Source organism: Coptis chinensis, chromosome 6, assembly GCF_015680905.1.
Source record: "Coptis chinensis isolate HL-2020 chromosome 6, ASM1568090v1, whole genome shotgun sequence".
Taxonomy (NCBI): Eukaryota; Viridiplantae; Streptophyta; class Magnoliopsida; order Ranunculales; family Ranunculaceae; genus Coptis; species Coptis chinensis.
Window position 1 is genome coordinate 48,885,912 of NC_141461.1, and position 7,883 is coordinate 48,893,794.

Here is a 7,883-nt window from a genome sequence, read left to right on the forward strand (position 1 = left end):
TTCATCTCGAGCTCCAGGCTCCAAACTTTGTCGATCACTGTCATTTTGTGACAGGATGTAAAATGATTCCTAAGTGCTTTAGTAGTGATTTGGAAATCTAAAAATGTAGCCTGATCCTCACATAAGCATCATTAACCCTCCCCTTGGGAGGGTTTTATCTCATGATCATGGGAATAAAAATGATATACAAGTTGTGTTATGCTAAGTTAAGAATGAAAGAAGAAGAAGAATGGAAAGAACTGATTTACTTGAAGAAAACTGATTTTATTTCAAAGAACCAAAGTTTTCCACCATTAACACTATTATAAGATAACTTAAAACTTAGCAAAAAACTAAAAATGAAAACATGCATGAATAGAATCAATGCTCCCAATTCCAAAAGTAATACATATAAGAGTATTCTCTCCTTTCCCACGTAAAATCACCTCCCATCATTTACTCACATTTATGACAATCTTATCTTCAATTCAAATCATGCAAAAATTAAACACTAGTTAGCACCAAAAGTCAAAACAATGTATTTAATCACATGCAAAGTGTCAATTTGTGCCAATAATTTGGCACTTTTGTCTTGACTTGCTCCATGATTGATGACTCATCTCTTCTTGTGGTCCCACAGAGTGGGTCCACGTGCTGTGTCTAGTGGCGGGTCAGTCGATTTCTGCAAAATCTGGCCTAAGATAGAGCTTGTCACACTGATCGTTCTAATGATTCGCTTACCGAATTTGAAGTCCAGATTCAGAAGATATGAGCTTCAGAAGTTCAATGTATTCTAGCACATTGATCCTGTTCTGACCTGGAATCGTCCTCTTGGAGTTCCTGGGCTTTAGACGAGCTTCATTTAGCTTTGCATGGGTTAAATCGGAAAAACTTCATATAGACACATTATTCCGTGCTTAAATACTGGTTTTGTCCTCATTTTTACATTGATTGCTCAATCCTACAAAAAACACAAAAATACAATTATTTTATGATTATTAAACACATAATTAACCAAATTGTTGTCTCTACGGGTTTTATATTATAGTTTTGGGTGCTTATCTGTAGTGGCCTTAATAGCATGATGGTGGTAGTGATGGTGGTAGTGGAGGTGATGGTATTAGTCTTAATAACACGGTGGTAGTGGTAGTGGTAGTGGTAGTGGTAGTGGAGGTGGTGGTGGTGGTGGTGATGGTGATGGTAGTGGCTATGGTCTTAATAGTACAGTGGTGGCAGCTGCAGTAGTGGTAGTGGCGGCGACGGTGGTGGTGATGGTGATTAGGGCAATGGAGTTATTTAGAGAAGAAGATAGTGAAAAGAGAAGAATTGAGAAATGGGGCTAGGGATATATGGATGGGGGTATTTGAGTCATTTTCCAAGTTATAAGACTTATAGAATTGAAGTAGATCCAATTTTAGTACTTATAGAATTGGAATCTCTTATAAGACATTTCTAGTAAAATGCAAAAAACAAATGTCCAAAATCACCTATCCACATCTTATAAAAGGCAAAAACAAATGGCCCCTAAGTTAGGCCATGGTAACGTGATTTCAAACTCTGAAGTCTAAACAGGAATCCGCAACTCGAGAGAATACTACCCACACAATATGAAGTGCTTAAGGCTATATTATGTGCTATTATTAACTAGCATCATGCACGTGCGATGCACATGATAACAGTACATATTTATATGAGAAATTCAACACTAAAAATAGATTCTCAATAACACAACCATACCAACTGATATCTTCGATTATCTGAAGTAAATGGATAAGAAAGTATGTAACCTGTATAACAAATTGTTGGCCAGGGATACTCATTCCATGCTCTTGAAGAAGTGCCATCGTTGCAAAAGGTACCCTTCTTCCAGTAGCTGCATCTCTTCCCAAGATCCACCAAGGTCCTATTGTAGCATTTGATGTCATTAGCATTAGAATATATGATGTCCTACTTCTGAAAGTGAGCTTTTGTTTAGATTTTGAATTTTTTGTAAGTTTTGATAAATACTTAAAATAGGTTTTCCAGTCACTACAGCAGGTGAATTGCTATGAAATTTTGAGTACTCAACTAATATCCATGCCATTGTCTGAAATATCATCCCTAAAAACATAATTAATTAATTAGACACTAAAATTTGCTATTCATTTTGAACGTATATCATTGCCCGAAGACCTCAAAAACATGGCAAATTCAAAGAAATAAGTAGGACTAACATGGGTTTGGTTCCTAAATCAGGTGCTGGAACATCGCATAACTGTGTATAAAAATCTGAACACACATACCACAACGATCAAAACTCTATTCAAACTTCAAGCCCTCACCAAATTATTAACGTCTAACATCAAATATCATAGTAAACCCCAAAAAATTCAATAATATGATAAATCCAAAATAGCACAATCCATAAAAAAAAAAATTGATTCACATAATACAACTCTTAATATGAGAACAACTTATTCAAACCAATAATAAAACTTTTCTAATTTTAATTTCCTCTGACCTTCTTTCCCTTTTTTCGACTCAAACCGAAATTGGCGATTAAAGAAAAAAGTAATCAATCAACAACTCTTGAATCGATATATAATGAAATAGCGGTAAAAGTTATAGTAAGATATCTTAGCATACCTCTAGCAGCTGGTCAATCCTTGAAAAGACTTTCGACTCGATAAATTTGATTTGCTATCAAATACTCATGCTTCATTAACCTGGCATCTCTGGTCAAGAGAACTCAATCTCTTCTTTTTGTATGCTTGATCTATTAACTGCCTACAAAACAAAGACTGATAAAGGATTAAAACAACGTAACTTTGTAGACCGAACAGTACAATATTAGAATGATTTGTTGTTTGAATAAGAAAAAAAAACATTCAAATATATCTATCGAAGAGAATATCTCGTCTCAGGCTTTTTTGAATATGGTATTACCTAAGAGTTTCGCTAAGCCTTCCACCAGCATAGATAATCCACAAACTCATAAACACTATGAGAGCATCATCAACGCGTTGCTATTTCCAATTTCAATGACTAAACTTTAGCCGTCCCAAGCAATTGGCGTTGAAACACAACTTATTTTTAGTAAAAAAAATCGACATTTTTTTTGCTGATGTGTCAACAATGAAAATGGCAACTGCGTTGATGATGCTCTACCATTTGACTTAAATGCAAACCCAGTATAGGCTTACCACACATCACAGAAAAACTTCGGGCATCCATTCTCTTTATTAAACAGTAAAAAAAGTTTTAATCAAAAAATTAAACTGAATTATCAATCAAAACCCAAATCTATAATCTAGGGCTTGAAAAAAATAAAAATATAAAAGGCCCAATAACAAATTTGAGTTATTCAGTAATTGGTCGAATCCAAATATATTAAAATTGATGAGATGAGATAAACTTACCCTTTGGAGCAACCTGATGATGATGAAAATGAGTTTGCTAAAATCAGGAAACCGAAGCTGAGTTGCAAAGAATCAAGGGTTTGTGTGCTTAATTGATAAAAGTTATAGTAACGACATTGAATCCATCCATAAGGTTTTTAAGAGAATAAAACTCGGGCTTATATCTTTTTTTTTTGTGAGGACGATGAAAGAGACTTAGCACACACAAAAGAGAGAGAGAGAGAGGGAGAAATAATCCAAAACTGTCGAGATAGTTTTTTTTACAATGAAAAGAACAAAATAACCCTCAATTAGATAGTGAAAAGACGAAAATGCCCTTGTGACAGACACAAAAGGTGACACCAAATCACTGTTCCTCAACCGGTCAACTCCCATATTTTTCTAATATAGCCAGTGTTCGTGATTCCGAATGAAATTTCGGAATTCCGCCCAATATTTCAGTTTTTCAAAAAACCATAATTTCAAATATAAAGTTGAAATATTCAAAATTCCGAAATCATTTGAAATTCCAAATGTAATAGAGATCGAAATTTAATGAATTTCGGTTTTTTGATTTTTCGGAATTCCAAAAATTCCGAAATCCCAAACTATGAATATAGCAAGATATTATTAAATGCAGGTAGCACAAAGTAGAAGGCAGTTACAGTTAACGCTGATCAGTCCTTGACTACACCATTCAACATTTCTTTAGCCCACTATTGGCCAAAACCACATGGGCACTGGGCCCAATGTGAGTAGGGTCACTTAGCCATGCTTTATAATTGGAAAACTAGGCACCCACGGAAATACATGCCACTCAGCCAACGTACAACAGTTCGGGTTTGGCATGGACTACCTTTCCTGCTTGCCTACCCAAGAAACAACCATAACATATCCATATTATACAACGAATTAAGAGCTATTAAAGTTGGGTAGGCTGCCTGAAGCTTGGAAGAATTCGTGCGGAAATTAGTTTAGATTTGTTGGTAAGGTATTTTTTTTTTTTTCTGTATTTTTGCCAAGCTTTCCATTTTAAACCTGTAATAAATTTTTATTAAATCAAGAAAAGAGTCCAGAAGACCAATTTCAGGAGAAAGAAACTCTAGAGGACACGTTTTTTTAGTAACTTACAAGGACAAATTTCAGCATAAAGTAGTTAACCCACGATTTTAATTTTCGTAACTCTCAAGGACAAAATAAGTTGGCCCGGCCTTTTTTTTTACTTTTTTTAATATACCAGTTTTACCCCTTTATGTTATTATAGATATAAAACATAGTTTTTTTTTTTTTTTTAAATTGATAATGAATTTTACAAATAATTATGACAAGCGTGTAACAAGCTGCACCGCAAGTCCTTTCTGAATAGCAAATCATATCTTTTTAAAAACAAACTCGTTATAACCAGCTGTCATAACGTTACTGTCCATAACTTTCTGAAGTCTCTTAAGTAGCTCAACAGACTGTTGTTCAAAGAACCCAAAAGTGTCGAAACTGAACGGAATAAAACAATGTTGGTTAACCCTACAAGCTTCCCCATGTTTCTCCATCTTTTCTGTTGCTGCCCTCTTACCAGTTTCTCCCACCTCAAAGTCACCATTCCCCAACTCTACCGACGGAGAGACTCCAGTTACATCAACACATGTATGTTTTTCCTCGGACCAACTGTAAATCAAGACATCCACAAGCCGAAGTGTCGATCTGCCCTCATTCGGATCAGTGATAAAGTTAACAAGAGCCTCTTTCTTCACTTGTACCTCAGCCCTCCAAAATGCATCACACAAAATGTCTCTCACATGATCATGTCGGTATTTAAAACCAGGAAAATGTCTGCAATGTGTTGCATGATCCCCAAAAGCATCTAATCTACTTTTTTTGCATACAGGGCAAAGACCCCTGTCAGAGTACAAAGGAATCATAAGACGGTACCTGAGAATGGCACGATACTCAACCTGTGACATACGCTGTCCAAGTCCCTCCATCAAAATAGCAAGTAAAAAATCTTTTGCATGTTCCGACTGCAAGCATCCAATGACTGCTTTCTAACGAGTAGAAAAATCAAACTCCCTCTCAATACTAGCAACAATCTTACCGTAGAAAGCTTCCGCCAAAACATTTTGTGGTTTGAGGGGACGGTAGCATTCACAGCCAAAGAATCAATGTCAAAATCGGGAAGACAGAGACGCAATGCACTGGTAGCATCACCAAGGATCTCACCCATAGGCACTGGACCACAAATCCTAAGAATGTGGTTCTGAAGCTCTAAAGTCTGAAAATAGGAGACCACAAAAGCAAAATCAGAAACATCAGAGGCACAATAGATACCTAACCCACCAAGGCGCAATGGAAGTGTCGCTAAACGCCACTGCAAATCACCAAAGACAAGACCATCTGAAACTATAATGCTCTGCAAAACCATACGAATATGCTGATCAAAAGTCTTAGCTGCCTCCCTAAAAAAAAGTGGTGGACAAGTACAAACTAGCACAAGCTCGTAAAAGTGCTAACTCATACTGTGGATCCTTCAATGCAACTAAACAGTCCATCAAAGTCATAGCCTTTTCAACACGCTTACGAGCAAGACTCATGACAAAAGAAGAATAAGTGCTAACTTCCCCTCCAAGTAACCTGACCCCCTGCTGAGGACAAGATAAATCTGAAGGAAAGAGACCAAGATGGAACGACGCGGATCCAGTGATGGCTAAAGTATCTCAGTCTTGGCCACATAAAAACCAACCCATAAGAAGGCCCTTCTTCCTGAATGATACGCAGAGCTGCCGCCACTTGTTCTATATCCCCAACTAGAGTCCCATCATCTAAGTACCAAGCCTGGAGCAATAACTGATAACTTGACTAGATCTGTAGAATCAGAGGGTGCAACACCAGTGCAAAGAGAAGGGGACCTAAAAGATCACCTTGCTGAACCCCAGAAGCAGACCATATGTAATCATCCCCCAAGTATAATCTTGTAGGCTGACAATACAAATACTCGACCTAAGAGGAAATAGTGGGGCAGCGAATGTGAACCTCTCTCAACATAATAGTCTGATCAACCATATTAAAAGCATTCTGAAAATCTACTAGCAACATAGAAAGAGATGTACTGTCACCGTTAGCATATACCATGCGATTAACAACATGCAAAATTGCCTCTATCCACCAGGGACACCGACCCCATACTGAAAATCCTACAAATACCCTACCACCTCTTTGGAAACCACTTTCATTGCAATTTTGGAAATAAGAAGTAGCCAAACCATACCCACAGTTATCGGACGAATGATATTTTCCGGCTTAAAAAGTGGAGTGAGCGGAGCACTCGCTATGAATTCTGCTAACGGCTGCAGACATTGTCCCTATAACAACAGATTCACCACCGAAGCCAAGGCATCTAACAAGTCAAATGATATAGCTGCTGCAACACCATTTATGGCATCTAACAAGTGCTGAGCATAGAGACCATCACGACCACAAGAAGTACCTTTCGGAAATGACTTAATACATGACAATAAGGTGTGTCTCTCTACTAATAAAGGGGACTCAGCAAAAGGAACAGTTGGTCTCACAGGTGGTTGTCGCATTGGGTGTTTCTCCTTTAATGCATGTACAGTCTCTGCAGTATTGGAGCCTGATGATGATAACACTTGTACCGCTGCAGCAAAATGTCCATCGGTAACTTTCTGTAAGCATCGACGCACATTCTGAGTGGGGACGGATTTCCTGGTTGACTAGATTGAAGGAGGCTCTATTACAGACTCTAAGAGGCGAAACATCCCACCAAACTCATTCCATGTCGTCAAAGCATGGAGAATCTGTTTCTGCTGAAGACTTTTTCGAGTACCAAAACGGCATTCCTGACGATTCTATGATTGAAAAACTTGTAGAGTACATCGTGGCAGCAGAAGGAGACGAACCCAAGACATAACTGAACCAGGATCAATCGTAATATCCCAGAGAGCAGATTTAAGTATCAGCGTGGCGTTCCTGACGATTTCTTTCTTTCTTTCTTTTTTTTAAATATCAGTTTCACCCCTCTGTGTTATGTTTATAAAATAGAGAAATTTGGTGATTGTTCATACCCAAATAGGTGAACATGCCTCATATACTATATTGTTGTACCCCAAATATGTATGAACATTGATTGATTGTTCATACTCCAATAGATGTTTTTACTAATCATACATCATGTTGAGGTATGAACATTGATTATGCATAGCTCATGTTGAGGTATGAAAGTGATTGTGATTGTTCATACGAACAGTGATTGTTTTATAGCTCATGTTGAGGTATTGTTCATAGCCTAAATAGGTATGAACAATATTCATACGAACATTGATTGTTCATAGCTCATGTTTGAGGTATGAACAATGTTGATGTATGAATATTGATTGTTTATAACTCATATTTGAACAATGATTGTTTATACCTCAAATAGGTATTCTTACTGATCATACCTTATGTTGAGAGATTAACAATGATTGTTCATAGCTCATGTTCAGGCATGAACAGTGATTGTTCATAGTTTATGTT

General features: G+C 37.1%; 1 long non-coding RNA gene across 1 annotated transcript; it reads right to left on the bottom strand.

The window, feature by feature from the left end:
* Positions 1 to 333: 333 nt before the first annotated feature.
* Positions 334 to 3,629, bottom strand: LOC147493364 (uncharacterized). The gene is made up of 4 exons (XR_015199883.1): positions 3,378 to 3,629; positions 2,605 to 2,745; positions 1,767 to 1,882; positions 334 to 940 (listed from the first exon to the last, which is right to left on the bottom strand). It is a non-coding gene; the product is annotated as an uncharacterized LOC147493364 (long non-coding RNA).
* Positions 3,630 to 7,883: the final 4,254 nt, after the last annotated feature.